This window comes from Meriones unguiculatus (assembly GCF_030254825.1).
Source record: "Meriones unguiculatus strain TT.TT164.6M chromosome Y unlocalized genomic scaffold, Bangor_MerUng_6.1 ChrY_unordered_Scaffold_25, whole genome shotgun sequence".
In the NCBI taxonomy this organism is placed as follows: Eukaryota; Metazoa; Chordata; class Mammalia; order Rodentia; family Muridae; genus Meriones; species Meriones unguiculatus.
This window is the reverse complement of record NW_026843710.1, coordinates 6,881,464-6,901,051: the sequence shown is the minus strand read 5'-3', so window position 1 is coordinate 6,901,051 and position 19,588 is coordinate 6,881,464. Positions and strand designations below refer to the sequence as shown.

The window sequence follows — 19,588 nt, the reverse complement described above, 5'->3', positions numbered from 1 at the left end:
ATTAAGGTATTAGGATCAATGTATGATTTAAGCTTTAATAATGTTTCATTTACGAATGTCGGTGCTCTTGTATTTGGGGCATAGATATTCAAGATTGTGATGTCCTCTTGGTGGATTTTTCCTTTGATGAGAATATAGTGGCCCTCCTTATCTTTTTTGATTAACTTGGGTCGAAAGTCTGTTTTATTAGATATTAGGATGGCTACTCCAACTTGTTTTCTGGAACCGTTTGCTTGAAAAACAGTTTTCCAGCCCTTTACTCTGAGGTAGTGTTTGTCTTTGTTGTATAGGTGTGTTTCTTGGATGCAACAGAATGTTGGATCCTCTTTCCTTAACCATTCTGTTAGCCTGTGTCTTTTTATTGGTGAGTTGAGTCCATTGATATTGATAGATAATAGTGACCAATGCATGTTAGTTCCTTTTGTAATGGAGTCGATGATCTAACCCTGTTTCATTGCTTGTTTTCTATTCATTTTTGTTGGAACATTATCTGTATGCCCTGTTTTCTTGGGTGAATTTGTTTTCATTGGATTGGAGTTTTCCTTCTAGTATCTTCTGTAGGGATGGTTTGCTGTGTAGATATTGTATAAATTTAGTTTTGTCATGGAATATTTTGTTTTCTCCATCTATGCTGATTGAAAGCTTTGCAGGGTATAGTAGTCTGGGTTGACATTTGTGATCTCTTAGAGTCTCCATGATACTTGCCCAGGCCCTTCTGGCTTTCATAGTTTCTGATGAGAAGTCCGGCGTGATTCTGATAGGTCTACCTTCATATGTTACTTGGCCTTTTTCCCTTGCTGCTTTTAATATCTTTTCTTTGTTCTGTAGATTTAGTGTTTTGACTATGATGTGACGTGATGTGTTTCTTTTCTGGTCTAGTCTATTTAAGTTCTGTAGGCCTCTTGTATATTTATGGACATCTCTTTCTTTAAGTTGGGAAAGTTTTCTTCTATGATTTTCTTGAAAATATTTTCTGGACCTTGGAGTCTAGAGTCTTCTTTTTCGTGAATTCCTATTATTCTTAGATTTTGTCTTTTTATAGCATCCTTGATTTCTTGGATATTTTGTGATTGGAACTTTTCTGATTTTACTTTTTCTTTGAGAGAAGTATCCATTTCTGCAAGTGTGTCTTCAGCTCCAGAGATTCTCTCTTCCATCTCTTGTATTCTGTTGGTGATGCTTACTTTTGTGGTTCCTGATCTTTTCTCCAAGTTCTCCAGCTCAAGGGTTTTCTCATTTTGTGTTTTCTTTATTGATTCTAATTCTGTTTTCATGCCTTGCACCATTTCTTTCATGTGTTTGAATTTGGATTCCTGTCTCTCTACGATGGCCTCTATTTCTTTTTTCATTTCCTTCTTATATGCCACTAATTTTTCCTCTACTTGTGTATCTATTTGTTTGGCTATGTTTGCCTGTGTTTCTTTAAGGATATTGTCTATTTCTTCTTTCTTTGCCTCCAATTGACTGCCCATCTCTTTGAAAGACATGTTCATTTCCTCCTTATGAGCCTCAAATAATTGGGCAAGCATGGCTTTAAAATCATTTTCCTGTGCTTCTGCTGAATTGGTGTATCCATCGATTTTGGGGTTTGCTGGTGAAGTCATGATATCCTGATTTATGTTGGAAGTGTTCTTTCGCCTGCCTCTGGCCATTGGCTTATCTGAGACCTTCCCTGTTTGTTTTTGTATTCTGCAGATCAGACTGGTGCTGTCTCTCTCTGGTGTCTGGAGAGTTCTTCAGGAAGCTGAGCACTCTCAGAGTGTGCTGAGGACTAGCTGTACCTGTGGGAGGAAAGTACGCAGGCCCAAACGGGGCAAATGCAAGCGTGTGTGTGCGCGCGCGCGCGTGTGTGTCTGTGTGTGTAAGTGTGCGTGGATGAGTTTCTCGAGGGACAGCGTGATGGCTAATGTTGAACCCTTGAGTGTGTGGGAGGGGCTCTGCACTCTATATGTCGCAGGCGCTAATGATGATCGCAGCGCAATTTCTGGCATTAACTGTCTTAGCTCCTCAATCAGGCCCTCAGGGCAGGAACTTCAATGTCCCTAGTGCCCCTCTGATTCCCAAAGTGGGTATGTGGGTGGGAGGGGGGTTCGATGCCTGGCTTCTGATTTAGAAGGACCCAGGATCTGGGGAACTGCAGATTCTCAAGGATGCACTCACTTACAGGCATGTCTCTTGGCCGAGATCGTGGTATCCGGGGTTCTCTGCTCTCTGGTTTGGCCCTGCTTCTTTGATGTGTTCCGCCAGTTCTGTGCTGCTGTCACTGCCAGGTTCTGAGGTCTTGCTGCAGCTGGAGATTTCAGGGTGGTCACTTCAGCAAGGATGGGGTAACCAGGCTCTCTGTTCTCTGGTTTGGCCCTGGTTAGTCTTAAACTGGAGGGCTGTTGTGCCCCGCCAGTTCAGTGCTGCTCCGCTGCCATGTCTCGCTGTAACTGGAGACTGGGTTGCTAGTCCCAAAGCTTTCTGGGAAGTCCTGGGATCTGTTCGTTGTGCTCTCCAAGCTTGGGAGGCCCAGCGCCTGGTGTGTCCAGGTTGTATGAGGTTTCTGCCTGGTTTCGGTGAGTTAATAGCGTATTCTCTGTCACTGTGGGATTGGGCGGGCCGTACCGTCAGTGATGGCGATCCTGCGGAGCTAGTATGGTGTCTAGCAGATTCGCGCCCTGGGAGGATGGTGCAGCAGCTGCGCAAATCTAGGACTCCGGGGCACATACTGCTGGCTTTTGTCTGCCGCTAAAGTGCTTGGGGCTCAGTCTCAGCGGCTGTATACCCCAGGCAGTTAGGTCTGCGCTGAGAAAGATGAGTCAGCTGTGCCGCTGTGCAGAGGAGGAAGGAGGTCTGGGGGAAGGGAGTGCAGCAAGAACAAAGGATCATTTCTCTCCTTCCCCAAGCAAGTCTCCGGGTGACCGGAGGCCAAAGTTTTCACCTCCTGCGATGTTCTCTGGTGTTCAGAAAGCCTCGCTGTGGTTTTCCTGGGTTGGGGGTCCTTCCATTCTCCAACTCAGAAGATCAGGTATCCCACCGCTCAGAAACTGTGTGTGCTAGTCGCCATCTTGGCTCCGCCTCCAATTTCATTGATTTCTGCCATAGTATCTTCCATACCTGAGATTCTTGTTTCCATCCCTTGTAGTCTATTGTTTATGGTTTCCTCTGTAGTTCCTGTTTTCTTCCCTAAGTTCTTTCTCTCCACAATTTCCTCCATTTATATTTTATTAATTTCTCAAAAAAAAATTGTGAACTTTTCATGAATTTGTGTGTCATCTAGTGGAGAGGCCATGCTAATACTCTCTGTATCATTCCAATTTTAGTATATGTGATGCCAAAGCAAGCACCACATATTTCTTTCAAGTGGTCATTAATAAAGTTATTTGTCCTTGACTTGTGAGTTACACATTATCACAGATTCCATTATTATTTGTTAAATGCACAGGTATGACCGCAGTCATTGAATTATTTTCAATTAAAATGCTCATTGACCAAGGCAAATCTTTGGAAAAATATGTTTAATTTGGACATTGCTTATATATTTAGAGGCTATCCATGATGGCATGTCAGCAAAACTCATCTTATTGCAGTCCTTCACCAAAACTGAGAGCATTTCATACTGAACCACAAGTGGCAGGAAGAGAGCAGGAGCCTGAAAGAGATAGAGAGAGAGCTAGATTCAGAGATAAAGAGACCAAGATTAACAGAAACAGTCATGTAAAGTGACAGAGCCTGAGAGACAGAGACACCATTCTGTGTGGTCACTTTCATTAGCATATCAACTTCAAAGCACACCCTCCTATAATATAACTCCAACATGAATTATATTATCTAACATGGTCATTCCCAGACATTTCCTCTCCTATAATATAAATCCAAAAGGAATTATATATTTATTTTAATTTTTATTAATTATACTTTATTCACTTTGTATCCCCCAAAACCCTAATCCCCTCTCAATGACACCTTCCCTCCCCCTTCTCCACACATGCCCCTCCTCAAGTATACTGATAGAGGAGTTCTTCGTCTCCTTTCTTCTCATCTTAGTCTGATTGTAGTCTATCACATCTTATCATGAGTAGCTGCGTATGAAGTTGAGAATGTTTATTTAAAGTCTGTAAATATTTCTGCTGGTAATTTGATGGGAATTTCATTGAATCTGTAGTTTTCTTTTGGTAAGATGGCCATTTTTACTATGTTAATCCTGCCAAGCCATGATCATGGGAGATCTTTCTACCTTCTAATATATTCTTCTAATTCTTTCTTCAGAGACTTGTATTTTTTTTTTTCATACAAGTCTTTGACTTGCTTGGTTAGGGTCACACCAAGGTTCTTGATGCTTTTGACCAAATACAAGAACACATCAAAGATATCATCCACTATGAACAAGTAGGTTTCATCCCAGGTATGCAGGGGTGGTTCAATATATGTAAATCCATCAGCGTGATCCACCATATTAAAACTGAAAGAAAAAAAAAGCAAAAAACAAAACTTGATAATCTCCTTAGATGCTGAAAAAGCTTTGACAAAATCCAAACTCCATTCAGGTTTAAAGTATTGGGGAGATCAGGGATACAAGGCATATAATCTAAATATAGTAAAGTCAATATGCAGCAAGCCTATAGCCAACATCATACTAAATGGAGAAAAAGCAATACCACTGAAATCACGGAAAAGGCCAGACTGCCCACTCTCTTTATATCTCTTAAACATAGCTCTGGAAGTCCTTGCTAGAAAAATAAATCAATAGAAGATCAATGGAATAGAAATATGAAATGAAGAAGTCAAAGTTTCACTATTTGCAAATGATATGATAGTTTACTTGAGTGACCCCCAAAAAATTAACCAGGAAACTCCTACATAGTGAGTGAATACAAAATTAACTCAAAAAAAATGAGTAGCCCTCCTATATACAAAAGACAAAAGGGCTGAAAAAGAAATCAGGGAAACAAAAGGAATTATAATATGTAACAAGGCCATACACCTATTCCTTCCCAGACCTTTCCTCACTGAGGACTAATCATGTAAATAGATGAGCTTCAAGGTGATTTGCAATTCAAATCACCAGGAAGTGAAAGAAGATGGAGTAAATTCTAGGCTAAAATAACATAGTTATCCTGTTAGTTTTTCATTCAATACAATGATTAAAGTCCCAGCAATTTCCAAGTTCTAATGGACAAGAATGACAATCTCCTTCAGGGAAAATGAGGACAATATCCATATCAGAGTATTATTCAGATAAGAAATTGACATCATGATATTTTCAGGCAAATGCTTGGAACTAGGAAAAATCATCCTGATTGAAGTAACTAAAATGCAGAAAAACAAATATGGTATGTATTTCCGTATTAGGAGCTCTCTTAACAGTGTGGAGAAAAGTTCCAAAAGGCCAACTATTTTGAACAAATCAGTCTTCCACCATGGAGATTGTGTTTCCCTTAATTGGGTTGTTGGGCCAGGGCATCCTATGGAAATTTTCAAGGAACCTAGGCTGTTGTTATTAAAATATGTTGCTGTGTGTCCTCATCTGATAGATCAGTGCTGTGTTCTTGTATCCACACAGAGGCTTTCTTCTGCATCAAATGGGATGGCATACAGAAATCCACAGTCCTATAATATGAATAGTAATCTTAAAACACCCAGCTCTAACCAGGATTTCCCAATGAAATTTTCCCTCACCTCAGAGCTCCGGAAAGGTGCAGGAGAGGAGGCAGGTAGAATGTCCTAAGTAGCAGAAATTAAGGATATGAGGAAAACAATGCCTGAAGAATCAGGACACAGAGGAAGATGACGGAGCCAGGCTTGATGAGACCTGGTAAGCAAGGGTCAGATAGAAGGAGGATGAGGACATCCCCTAACATGGAAGTAGAGAAAGGGCATAGTTGTAGAAGAAGGAGGGTGGATGGGACTGGAAGAAAAAGAGGAAGGGGGCAGCAGAGAAGATACAATGTGAACAAATCGTAATAAATAAATACATAAGAAAAACTGTGATCAAGATGATAAAATATAGGCCTCTTCAGGTCTGATGTCTTCTTCTTGGTGGTGGTGCCAGCATGCTCCAAGGATGAACTCTATTATCTTTAAGAGACTTGGCACTGAGACTCTGATCATGTGCCAATGATTAGATGAAACAACACATACTTCAGCTTATATATTTTGAAGAAAAAAATTTTTAGGGTGGCACATGGGTAGGAATTTGAATCTGGGAACAATGGAAAAGGAGTGTAATGTATATTATATCAAATTCCCAAAAAATAGAAAAATAACATGTTGGGAACTTTTACAATGACTTTTAACATGGAGAAATATTCTGCTAAAGGAGGGAAGAGTTTGACTTTTTAAGGCATGCTTTCCAGGAACTCATTATGCAGTAGAGAGTCCTAGCCATGAATTAGTGTTTACCCAGCTACATCAGACACTGTGAGCTTAGGTGGCATCTCTGAGCATAGTCCTGCACTAACACTATGTTTAGAGGGTTTGTCTGTAGGACCACAGCAGTTAACACAGCTGCTCTAGTTTCCTATGCATATAACAAGGACCCATTTCACTGTCATGAAGGCCCAATTTTAAATATAAACACCAGGACAAGGAGAGTTTGACACTGACCACTGTGTAGGCCACAGCTGCCTATCCAGACAGGTCAGCCAAGGAAACCTTGCTCATAGATGTTTGGCAATATTATTGTGGAACAGCACCATCTGTCAGATAGTTTATTTCCCCTCATTTCTCCTTTTACACTATTTCTCTTTTTTAGCCAAACCAGTCCCAGGAATTGTCTGGTTTATGAGAAAAAAATCTGTTAATTGGATTTCTGCCTCCTGGCCATGGCAGATGTGGCTTTTATCTAAGTTGTATATCTCAGAAACTTTCCTTGGTGGTCCCTGCAAGCTGGGTGTTCTGAGTCTGAGAAGTAGATAGCAAGTTTCCTGGAACCTTGGGAACCAGACCACAAACTGTGTGTAAACTTGAGTGAATTCCTGGATACCTTGCCAGGTCCCACAGAAGTTTTGTTACTGTGATAAAATTTTTGCTTGTGCCCTTTCCTTTATAAGAGTGTTCTTTTCTCATTAATTAAACTGAGACTTGATCAGGAATCTGTCTTGTCTCCATTCTTTTTGTCTCTTTCCCTCTATTACCACTCCCCCTTTCAGGTGGACTCTTTTCTCTTGTTATAATGCTCATTTGAAATGTATACACCTTAACTTTGTTCATTGAAATGATTATTTCTCCCTCAGGTCTCTGGTTTCAGATATTGCATTGTGATAAACAGGCCAAAATTAAACAATTAACCACCAAAACATGTTGTGCAAAGGGAGTAGCCAGAGGACAGTAAATTAGTGGTAGATGGGCTAGAGAGCTTGGAGAAAGAGCTGAAGGACAGAACATGGAACTATGTAGAGATGGATGGACATAATATTTCACAAAATGCAAGTATAACTAAAATCTAAGTGTTAGGAAACTATGAGGGCTTGGAGATTTAGGAGGGAGTAATTATTGCCCAGCATTGTGTTCTAGGTTAACTAAATAAAACTAGTCTATGTGTGGTGATTTGGTTATACAGCTGGTTAGGACTAACAGCAAGCTTTACTAAAGATATTTATTAGTAAATATAAATCTCATACAACAATTTTGACTAGCCCAAAGGATGGGTCAGTTAGCGCCCGAACAAAGGACCTTGAAAACAAGGGCAACATGAGAAAGGCTTTTTTATTTTATTTTATTTTATTTTATTTTTCGAACTCAGGTTACCTAAGAAAAAATGTGCTTTGTGATGACTGCCCATTACAAGGAGGAAGACAAGGTAGACAGGTAGCTAAATGATGGGGCAGAGAAATAGCAGAGAGATGTTACTGAGGACTTTAAAGTCAATGCTAATATAAGCAAGGAATTGGGAGAAATACTCTTATTCCCTTAGGGTTTTTTTTCAGATTTAATTTACTTTATTTTTCTTGTATAAAAACCCTTATGTGGTAGCCACAGATGGAGCCTGGGTCCTCTGAACAGAGACTCTGGTATGGGTTTTCACAAGATGATCAGTGAATTCCTGATAAGGGGACTTGGTGAACACAGTCTCTTTTCAGAAGTCAGGTGTCAGGTAGCTATAAGTCTTGGAGATGGCATCAACAGTGGCCTTGGAAAAGTTGCCCCGGGTGGCAGTGCTGCCCCTGGCTGATGTGTAGCAGTCATCAATACCAGCCATCATCAGTAGCTTCTTGGGCACAGGAGCAGAGACAATGCCATTGCCTCTGGGGGCAGGGATAAGACGCACAAAAACATAGCCACAGCGTCCTGTCACCTTGCAGGGAACAGTTTGGGGTTGCCAGTCTTGTTGCCCCAGTAGCCTCTTGGAAGAGGGATGATGGAAAGCTTGGCCAAGATGATGGCTCCTCGGATGGCAGTGGCTACCTCCTTGGAATACTTAACACCAAGACCAACGTGACCATTGTAGTCTCCAATAGCAACAAAAGCCTTGAACCTGGTCCACTGGCCAGCCCGTGTCTGCTTCTGCAGTGGCATGATTTTTAGTACCTCATCCTTTAGGGATGCACCCAGGAAAAAGTCGATAATCTCAGATTCCTTAATGGGCAGGGAGAACAGGTAGATCTCCTCCAAGGACTTTATCTTCATGTCCTTAACCAGGCGGCCCAGCTTGGTGACAGGGATCTGCTTCTTGTCTTCAGCTTTACCTCCACCAGCCCCGCAGCCTCGGCCACACCCACAGCCCCGACCAAGACTACAGCCCCTAAGACCGCTACCTAACCCTCTGCGGAAGCCGCCATGGCCTCCTAGTCCTGGGCTGCCAGGCCCTCCTGGCCCTCTGGCTGCACCATTTGGTGTTTTCACGAAGAAGAAGTTATCTCCTTAGTTTTTAAATGAAGTTTTTCCCTGGTTCCCAGGTGAAGGTAACATCAATCTAGAAAGTTGGGAAAAAAGGAATCTCACAATCTAAAGTGTTATTTTGGAAAAGTAGAGCTGCCAAACAGGCAGAAAAAAAGTACTTCCAAATTTACTTAAAATGTTCATAAAAGACCTCAAACAGATTTGTGTAATTTGAGAACAGAAAATAATTTAGGAGCTAGATAGTGAAGGTGAGACAGAATCGGAGGTAGAAACTGCCAAGTCTTATAGTTCAGACTGGCCTCCAGCGCCCCCTGCCCCTGTGGCTTTCCTTTCCCTGCTTTATATGCAGGAGATACTGGACCACTGTTCTCGGAGAGAAAGTACAATTACAAAGAGAACAAATTCAGTTATTGAGGGAATTAGAGAAATTAAAATTATGAAATAATAATAATTGGATTGATTGCAGTGGTAAATTTTAAACTCTGGTTTTCACCTTTAAAATTATAAACATGCTCTATGATTTCACTGCTAAAGAGGATGTTTTGTTTTAATATTACAAAATCAGGTTTTATAAAATATTTATTGTCCATTTCATTTAGATTTTCAAATTTTGTGGCATATAAACTTTTGAAGTAAGTCCTAATGATTGTTTGGATTTCCTCAGTGTCTGTAGCTATGTCCCCCTTTTCATTTCTGATTTTGTTGATTTGGGTGGTGTCTCTCTAACTTTTAGTTAGCTTGGCTAAGGGTTTGTCAATTTTGTTGATTTTCTCAAAGAACCAGCTCTTGGTTTCATTGATTCTTTGAATTGTTTTATTTGTTTCCAATTGATTGATTTCAGCCCTGAGTTTGATTATTTCCAGCCATCTACTCCCTCTTGGTGTGTCTGCTTCTTCTTTTTCTAGGGTTTTTATGTGAGCCATTAAGTTGCTTGAATGAGCTGTCTCGAATATCTTCTTGAAGGCACTTAGTGCTATGAACTTTCCTCTTAGCACTGCTTTCATTGTGTCCCACAAGTTTGGGTATGTTGTGTCTTCATTTTCATTGATTTCTAGAAAGACTTTAATTTCTTTATTTCTTCCCTGACTCAGCTGTCATTTAGTAACAAATTGTTCAGTTTCCATGTGTGTGTAGGTTTTTTGCTATTTCTGTTATTGTTGAAGTCCAGCTTTATTCCATGGTGATCAGACAAGATACAAGGGATTATTTCAATCTTCTTGTATCTGTTGAGGCTTGCTTTGTGACCAACTATATGGTCTATTTTGGAGAAGGTTCCATGAGGTGCTGAGATGAAGGTAAATTCTTTGGTGTTTGGGTGTAAAGTTCTGTAAATGTGTGTTAGGTCCATGTGATTCATCACCTCTGTCAGAGACAATGTTTCTTTGTTTAATTTCTGTTTTGTTAAACTGTCCTTTGTTGAGAGTGGGGTATTGAAGTCTCCCACTATTAATATGTGGGAATATATGTGTTTTAAATTTTATCAATGTTTCTTTAACAAATTTGGGTGCTCTTGTATTTGGGGCATAGATGTTCAGGATTGTGATGTCTTCCTGGTGGAATTTTCCTTTGATGAGTATGTAGTGTTCTTCCCCATCTCTTTTTACTAATTTTGGTTGAAAGTCTTTTTTATCAGATATTAGAATGGCTACTCCTGCTTGCTTCTTGGGTCCTTTGGTTGGAAAGTCATCTTCCAACCCTTTACTCTCAGGTAATGTCTATCTTTGTGTCTTAGTTGTGTTTCTTGTATGCAACAAATTGATGGGTTTTGTTTACATATCCATTCTGTTAATCTGTGTCTTTTTATTGGAGAGTTGAGTCCATTGATGTTGAGAGAGATTAATGACCAGTGGCTGTTAGATCCCTTGATTTTGATGTTGGCTGTGGTCATCAGGTTGTGTGCTTGGTTGCTTTTTGTTTTACTGTAGTAGGGTTATTTATTTCCTGTGTTTTCTTGAAAGAAGCTATTTTCTGGGGGTTGTATTTTCCCTTCTAGTGTCTTCTGTAATGCTGGATTTGTTTGTAGGTATTGTTGAAATATGTTTTTGTCATTGAATATCTTGTTTTCTCTGTCTATGAGGACTGAGCGTTTTGTGGGAGATAGTAGCCTAGGCTGACATCTGTGTTCTCTTAGGGTCTGCATGATATCCGTCCAGGCCTTTCTGGCTTTCATAGTCTCTGTTGAAAAGTCAGGTGTGATTCTAATGTGTTTGCCATTATATCTTACTTGGCCTTTTCCCCTTGCAGCTTTTAGTATTTTTTCTTTGTTCTGTATACTTACTGTTTTGATTATTATGTGGCGGGAGGATTTTTTTTTGGTCAAATTTGTTGGGTGTTCTGTAGGCTTCATGTATTCTTGTTGGCCTCTTTCTTGATCGATTGCACTTACCAAAGCCAAACCAGGAACAGGTAAATCAACTAAATAGTCTTATATGCCCCAAAGAAATAGAAGCGGTCACCAAAAGTCTCCCATCCAAAAAAAAAAAAAAAAAAAAAAGCCCAAGACCAGATGGCTTCAGCGCAGAATTTTACCAGACCTTCAAAGAAGAGCCAACACCAATTCTCTTCAAACTATTCCACAAAATAGAAAAAGAAGGAACATTACCAAACTCATTCTATGAAGCCACAGTCACCTTGGTACCTAAACCTCACAAAGACTCAACAAAGAAAGAGAATTTCAGGCCAATCTCCCTTATGAACACTGATGCAAAAATACTTAACAAAATACTTGAAAACCGAATCCAAGAACACATCAAAGATATTATCCATTATGACCAAGTAGGCTTCATCCCAGATATGCAGGGGTAGTTCAATATATGGAAATCCATCAATGTGATCCACCATATTAACAAAAGGAAAGAAAAAAAAAACACATGATAATCTCCCTAGATTCTGAAAAAGCATTTGACAAAATCCAACATCCATTCATGTTTAAAGTATTTGAGAGATCAGGGATAAAAGGCACATATCTAAACATAGTAAAGGTGACATACAGCAAGCCTATAGCCAACATCAAACTAAACGGAGAGAAACTAAAAGCAATCCCACTAAAATCAGGGACAAGGCAAGGCTGCCCACTCTCCCCATATCTCTTCAGCATAGTTCTGGAAATCCTTGCTAGAGCAATAAGACAATTTCAAGGGGATTCAGATTGGAAAGGAAGAAGTCAAATTATCACTATTTGCAGATGATATGATATTATACGTGAGTGACCCCAAAAACTCTAACAGGGAACTCCTACAGCTCATGAACACCTTGAGCAAAGTGGCAGGATACAAAATTAACTGAAAAAAAATCAGTAGCCCTCCTGTATACAAAAGACAAAAGGGCTGAGAAAGAAATTAGGGAAACAACACCCTTCACAATAGCCACAAATGACATAAGGTACCTCAGAGTAACCCTAATCAAGGAAGTCAAAGACTTGTATGAAAAAAATTTCAAGTCTCTGAAGAAAGAATTAGAAGAAGATATCAGAAGATGGAAAGATCTCCCATGCTCATGGCTTGACCGGATTAACATAGTAAAAATGGCTAATTTACCAAAAGCAATCTACAGATTCAATGCAATTCCCATCAAATTACCAACACAATTCTTTAAAGACCTGAAAAGAAAAATTCTCAACTTCATATGGAATAACAAAAAACCCAGCATTGCTAAAACAATCCTCTACAATAAAAGATCTTCTGGAGGTATCTCTATCCCTGATCTTAAGTTGTACTATAGAGCAACATTTTTAAAAACTGCATGGTACTGGCATAGAAACAGAATGGTGGATCAATGGAACTAAACAGAGGACCCAGAAATAAACCCACACACTTATGGACAACTGATCTTTGACAAAGATGCCAAAACCATACAATGGAAAAAAGATAGCATTTTCAAGAAATGGTGCTCGTCCAACTGAATGTCTACATGTAGAAAAATGAAAATAGATCCATACTTATCGTGCACAAAACTGAAGTCCAAGCGGATCAAAGACCTCAACATAAAACCAGACACATTAAATCGGCTAGAAAAAATGTGGGGAAAACCCTAGAACTCATTGGTACAGGAGAAAACTTCCTGAACAGAACACCAACAGCACAGGCTCTAAGAGCAACAATCAATAAATGGGACCTCATGAAACTGAAAAGCTACTGTAAAGCAAAGGACACCGTCATCAAAACAAAACGTCTGCCTACAGATTGGGAAAGAATCTTCACCAACCCTATATCTGACAGAGGACTCATATCCAGTCTACATAAAGAACTAAACAAGCTGAAAATCAGCAAACCAAGTAATCCACTTAAAAAATGGGGAACAGAGCTAAATAGAGAATTCTCAACAGAGCAATATCGAATGGCAGAGAAGCACTTAAAGAAATGCTCAACCTCATTAGCTATTAGGGAAATACAAATCAAAACAACCCTGAGATTTCACCTTACACCCATGAGAATGGCCAAGATCAAAAACTCAAGTGACAACACATGCTGGAGAGGTTGTAGAGAAAGGGGAACCCTTCTTCACTGTTGGTGGGAATGTAAACTTGTACAACCACTGTGGAAATCAATCTGGCGCTTTCTCAGACAACTAGGAATAGCGCTTCCTCAAGATCCAGCCATACCACTCCTAGGCATATATCCAAAAGAGGCTCAATTACACAAAAATGATATTTGCTCAACCATGTTTTTAGCAGCTTTCTTTGTAATAGCCAGAAGCTGGAAACAGTCCAGATGCCCCTCAACTGAAGAATGGATCCCGAAATTATGGTACATCTATACAATGGAATACTACTCAGCAATGAAAAACAAGGAAATCATGAAATTTGCAGGTAAATGGTGGGACCTGGAAAGGATCATTCTGAGTGAGTTGTCCCAGAAGCAAAAAGACACATGGTATATACTCACTCATATATACATACAACGTAAGACAAACCCACCAAAATCTATGCATCTAAAGAAACCAAGCAAGAGAGAGGACCCTAACTAAAATGTTCAATCCCGACCTGAAAGGCAAAGCCAGAAGAAGAAATCAGGAAACAAACTAGAAACATACCACAGAGGCCCTCTGAAAGCCTCTACCCTGCAGACTATCCAAGCAGATGCTGAGCCTGATGGCCAACTCTCGGGCAGAGTGAATGGAATTTTATGTAAGAAGTGGGAAATAGTAACAGCTGGAGAGGACAGAGTTTCCACAAGGCGAGCAACAGAAGAAGAAAATTTGAACACAGGGAACTTCCCAGAGACTCATACTTTAACCAAGGACTATTCATGGAGATAACCTAGAACCCCTGCACAGATGTAGCCCATGGCAGGTCATTGTCCAAGTGGGTTACCTAGTAATTGGAAGAGGGACTGCCTCTGACATAATCTGATTGGCCTGCTCTTTGATCACCTCCCCCTGGGGGGGAGCAGCCTTACCAGGCCATAGTAGAGGACAATGCATCCACTTTTGATGTGAAGCAATAGACTAAGATCAGAAAGGAGAGGAGAACCTCCCCTCTCAGTGGACTTGGGGAGTGGCATGCATGCAGAGGGAGGAGGGAGGGTGGGATTGGGAAGGGAGGAGGGAGGGGCTTATGGGGGGATACAGAATGAATAAAGTGTAATTAATAAAAAATGTGCTTAATGTAAAAAATATATATTTAAGTGTTTAAATAGCAGGTACTGTGATTGTTTTCTGTGTTTGTCTCTGTTTTTTGTTTTGTTTTGTTTTGTTTTTCTCTGATGGCTTCTGTTTTTGTTTCTGGTTTTGGTTTGCTCATGAGGTCTGGGAAACTTGGTGAGTTTCTAATCTTGTCAAGAGAATCTGGGGGATGCTCCAAGGCCTGCGTAAGAGGTCAATAAAGGTTCCACTCCTTTGGGACCAGGAGAGAGTGTCACTGGGACCCTATTCTTTATGATAAAAGGGCTGTTGGAGCCCACTCTCCATCTGAAAGCTGTGGAAAGGGCCATGGGGGTTCTGCTCCTTCTGGAATCTATGTGTGTGGATGGGACACATGAGGGGGTCCATTCCTCCTGGAATCTGTAGGACTTGTGTCCAGTAGGAGCTTGTCAAGTCATGGTATTTGGGTAGTCTGGTTTCTCCTAGATGACAATGTCAGATTTCTTTGTTCCTTATGTATCTCTGTGTGTGTGTACATTATATCTGTAGACGTGGATATGTTTAGACATGAGACAATTTGAATCAGCACCTCTGAGTTTGGTCCTGGACCATTGGAGTTAAATTCTATAAAACATTTTTAAAGTTATCAGGAATTTTAAAATAGTAAACCTTGGGTATTAGCTGGTTTCCACCTTCCACCTTCCCGATGGTGAGTGCTCTCTGTCACAAACAACTCCACATTTGGCTAAGGCTGAGGATCTGGCTTGCTTCCATGTATGTGGACCTATCTGCATTGCCCACGTGGCACGCTGGGGTTGGCTACCCAGAGGCTATTTAAGCTGTGGGCTGGCTTTCCCCAGGGTCAGATGATTGTTCAAGGTTCCTGAATAAACTGCATTGAAAAAAAAATAAAAAATAAAAAATAAATAAAATAAAAGAAATTAAAGCAGTTTCTCAACCCTTTGGGGGAAATAAAATACTTCGGTATTTATTTTATTAATTTTACAAAGTAAAACCAAGCCATGCTGTTTAAGCCATTTAAACAAAAATTGCAGTTATTACAATATATCATGTAAAAAAAAACCTATAAAATATGTTGTTCTTCATTCAAAAAGGCTGGAGATTCTTCAATATGAATGTTTTCTTATGCTCTTTTACAGGCAAAAAAGTACTACAGTTCCATGTTAGCACAGAGTTATGCAGGGTTATATTGATATCATTGTTAACAATTAAATAAAATATATGCCTGGCTGGGAGTACCTATATAAATGATTTAATGCTGTGTTTCTTTCTTTTTTTTTTCTGGCCTATAGGTTTAGTACAGGTAGAATAGTCTATTTTTGCTGAGGGCTAGAGACTCAGTTTAGTTATCTGTTTAATGTTAAAAAAAAAAAAAAAAAAAAAAAAAAAAAACTCTTGTCCTTTCATATTTTGGTTTTTAAGTTTTAATGTAATATGGTAGGATTAATAAGATTTGCTAGCCCCTTTATAAATTATGTTTAATTAAAAGTTTTGCTTTGATTTTAATTTAAAAAGAGCCGATTTAAAGTTATGCTAAAGATTATAGTTCAGTACAATATTGAGTTTTACCTACTCTTTTTTTTAGGTTAAATTTAAAATTGTTTTGCAAATATTTGCAAAATTTTTTAAGGTTAAATTTAAAATAAATTTAAAAGTTTGCCTATATAGAACTACCTAAAATTTGGTTCTAAAACATACCTTTAAAATATGTAAAAATTGATATTATAGCATCCTGTTTTATAGGATGAAATTTAAAGCAGATGATAAAGGTAGACAAAGAGTAACTCAAATATGCTGGCCCTCAGACTTGTCAGAGTTCTGATAAATATGGAATTTTAAAATATGTAAGCTTATTATGACAGATTCCAACCTATTTAAGTACAAAAAACAAATTAATTCAGTTTTTATAGATGCAACATATAATTTTTCCATTTAAAACAAAAGTTAGCCCAATTGTTGATATTTTTAACTGTATTTACTGATGGTTCATTATCTGGTGCCTCTACCTATGCTTATAAAAGAAAAACAAAAACAGTATCTTTTCAAGAGTCTATCACATTTCTACAAATAGCAGAGTTATCTGCAGTATTGGTTGTGTTTCAAAGTTTTAATGAGAAATCTTTGAATATTTTTTACAGATAATACATGTATAGCTCAGGCTTTGCCTGGGTTAGAGACCCCAGGACAAAATCTGACATCTTTTCCTGCTGGATTGTTATTTTTACAAATTCAAAATTTAATACAAAATAACTACCATTTTCTCTTTTTTATAGGACATTTGAGTGCCCAATAGTAATTTGCCAGGACCCTTATCATAAGGGCATGTATTGGCAGATAAAGTCACCAAAAATTATTGTCCACAGTTAAAAATAGCCAAGGATGTCCATAATACACATCATCTTAATAGTCAAAACTTGAGATTTAATATGGATTGACTAAGGAACAGGCCTGTAGTATGGTCAAGGCTTGTAGTACTTCTCAATTTCAGACTGCTCCTCATTTGGCATCAATCCTAAAGGATTGGCTCCAAATCAGATTTTGCAAATGGAGATTACTCATATTCCTGAATTTAAACAATTGAAATATGTACATGTTTGCATAGATACCTATTCTTGATATCTTTTTGCCACTCCTCAACCAGGAAAAGCTGAAAAAAATATTATTTTTCCTTATCTACAGGACTTTAATATTCTAGGAGTTCCTAAGCAATTTAAAACTGACAATGGAACAGGATATACCAGGAAATCATTTAAAAGTTTTTGTCAACAGATTCAAGTTTCTCATTTAACTAAAATACCTTAAGGACAAGGCATGGTAGAGCATACCCACTAAAACATTAAGATTTATTTGCAATAAACAAAAAAGGGGGAACTACTCTCCTCGACACCTAAGAATGATCTTAATCATGTTCTTTTCATTCTGAATTTTTAATTTGGATGAGCATGATAAATCTTCACCAGATATATTGCGGCATACAGAAACTAAGAAAACTCTTGCTAAAGAAAATGGAGGGATCCTTTAACAAATCAATGGCATAGACCTAACCCTTTACTCATAAGGGAATGAGTAAATGAGTCTGTGTTTATTAGCACGAAAATGATGCAGCTCAAGGTTACTGAACATTTGGTGTGATGATCAATTTCTCTTGACTATTATAATGATGTCAATGAAGACAACTCTAGTCAAAATGACTGTTTATTGGGTGCATGTTCCTAATCCAACTATACTATATCCACTTTCCTGGGATGATCCAGATGTCCTTGTTTATGTCAACAACACTTAGTTGCTGGGTTTTCCTGCTTTTAAAAGAATGCAAGTAAAACAGACTCTTCACGTTTCAGGAGTAGGAAGATGTCATCCTCTTTGTTCTACCAGAGAGATTACTCATCAGGAAAGTTTACAAGTCTCCCCTATCCAGGTTATAAGTCAGGATGCCTACTACTTTAAAGTTGGGGTGGCATCTGAAGCCTCCTTTTGCAACCAGGTAAAGTAGAACATGGGAGGGATATTATTGTCCCTTCCTATGGGAGTTAAGAATGACAGTCTTATATCTCCAATGACTTACTCACACTGTGAGAAAGGGGATCAATGCACTTGTCCTCAACTGATGGTTCCTTGGACAAGATGCAACAGAGAACCACCCACCATCTACTCCTAGGACAATGATGGTGCATTTACAGTCATGGACTGGACTGGTCTACCGTTAAGAGTATTAAGAACTTGGCTTCTAGTAAAGGCAGTCAAAATTCCTTTGTTTTAGAAAAAGCTGTTAGTGCTGGATTTTGGAGGACTTCAAATATACACTGGCAAACCTATGTATGGAAATTGGGGGCTGTGTGTGGATATAGGCATTCTCTCTGGGAATACAAGTAGCTTTGCTAAATTAATCAAGTATACTTCCCTTTTGGCATGTATTAGTCCTCCATATTTACTGCTAATTGGAAACATTGTAGTGAGACATTTTAAGAACAATGACACCTATTCAATTGAATGCGTATATTACAGTCTTACTAATTGTGTTAGTGCTGATAATAATGCTCTTTCAGTATTAGTTATTAACCAACCTGCTTTTGTTTTGATTCCTGTTATGGTTTCTGATTATTGGTATGAAGAAACAGAATTTAATTGGACTCAGGTACAGAATTACCTTGCTGGTATTTGGTCTAGCAAAAACTTCTCATTAAATATGTTAATGATGAGAAATAAGATCCATGACATAGAATCTGCCAAGAAACCTAGGTTAGAATTGGCCAATACAGCCTGGGATATACTTACTAGCCCTAAGAGGTACGTTCCATCCTTTGATTCTGTGCTTAAATAAGGCCTGAGACTTGTGGACCTGCCATGTATGGGTTTGTTGGCCTGTGCCTGTCTTCCTTGCATGTTACAGTTCCTTCTTCAACAACTTCAAGGAATGCAAGTGCAGTTGCTTTAATTTAAAGATCTCTAACGACCCTATTTGATATGGAAGTAAATCAATGACATGTAAGAGTAAAATTGTGTTCTTTCAACCTAAGATAGGGGAACATAAAAGTTCCATTGGAGACCTTGATAAGGAAAAATACACATTTCACCAACCTAAGACAGGCTCTCCATAAAACAAAGAAGGGGAAGTGAAGGAGTCTCATTATTGGAATTTTGCCTCCTAGCCATGGCAGATGCCTGTCTTATCTAAGTTCCATGTCTCAGAGACTGTCCTTGCCAGTCTCTGCAAGGAGGGTGTTATGAGCCTGAGAGGTTGATAGCAAGCTCCCTGCAACCTTGGGAATTGAGAATAAACTTGTTGTACCCTTGAGTGAATTCCTGGATGCCTTGCCAGGTGGCAAAGACATGTTTCTATTGTGAAAGAAATTTTACTTGTACCCATTGTTTTATAGTTGTTCTCTACATGTTCAGTAAACTGAGCCTTGAACAGGAATCTGTCTTGTCTTCATTCTTCACATCTCTGTCCCCCATTTACACTCCCCTCTTTTAGGTGTAGCCTGTTAGACTAGCCAGCAGGAATGTCAGGTTACCTACTCTTTTTCTTGCTCATAAAGACTCAGTACCCCAGAGAACCCTTGACCCTGCCATTTATTATATCAATAAGAATGTGAAGGTACATTTAGTGAGAATAGCAGTAACTGCTCAGTTCAAAGTCACAATTTTGGAAATTTAAGAACCA

The 19,588-nt window shown here is 39.0% G+C and overlaps 1 non-coding gene and 1 pseudogene across 1 annotated transcript; both read right to left on the bottom strand.

Annotated features, from left to right (window-relative positions):
- Window positions 1-3,223: 3,223 nt before the first annotated feature.
- Window positions 3,224-3,329, bottom strand: LOC132651854 (U6 spliceosomal RNA). The gene has a single exon (XR_009589411.1). It is a non-coding gene; the product is annotated as a U6 spliceosomal RNA (small nuclear RNA).
- Window positions 3,330-7,945: 4,616 nt separating this feature from the next.
- On the bottom strand, window positions 7,946-19,256 carry LOC132651735 (small ribosomal subunit protein uS5-like; annotated as a pseudogene).
- Window positions 19,257-19,588: the final 332 nt, after the last annotated feature.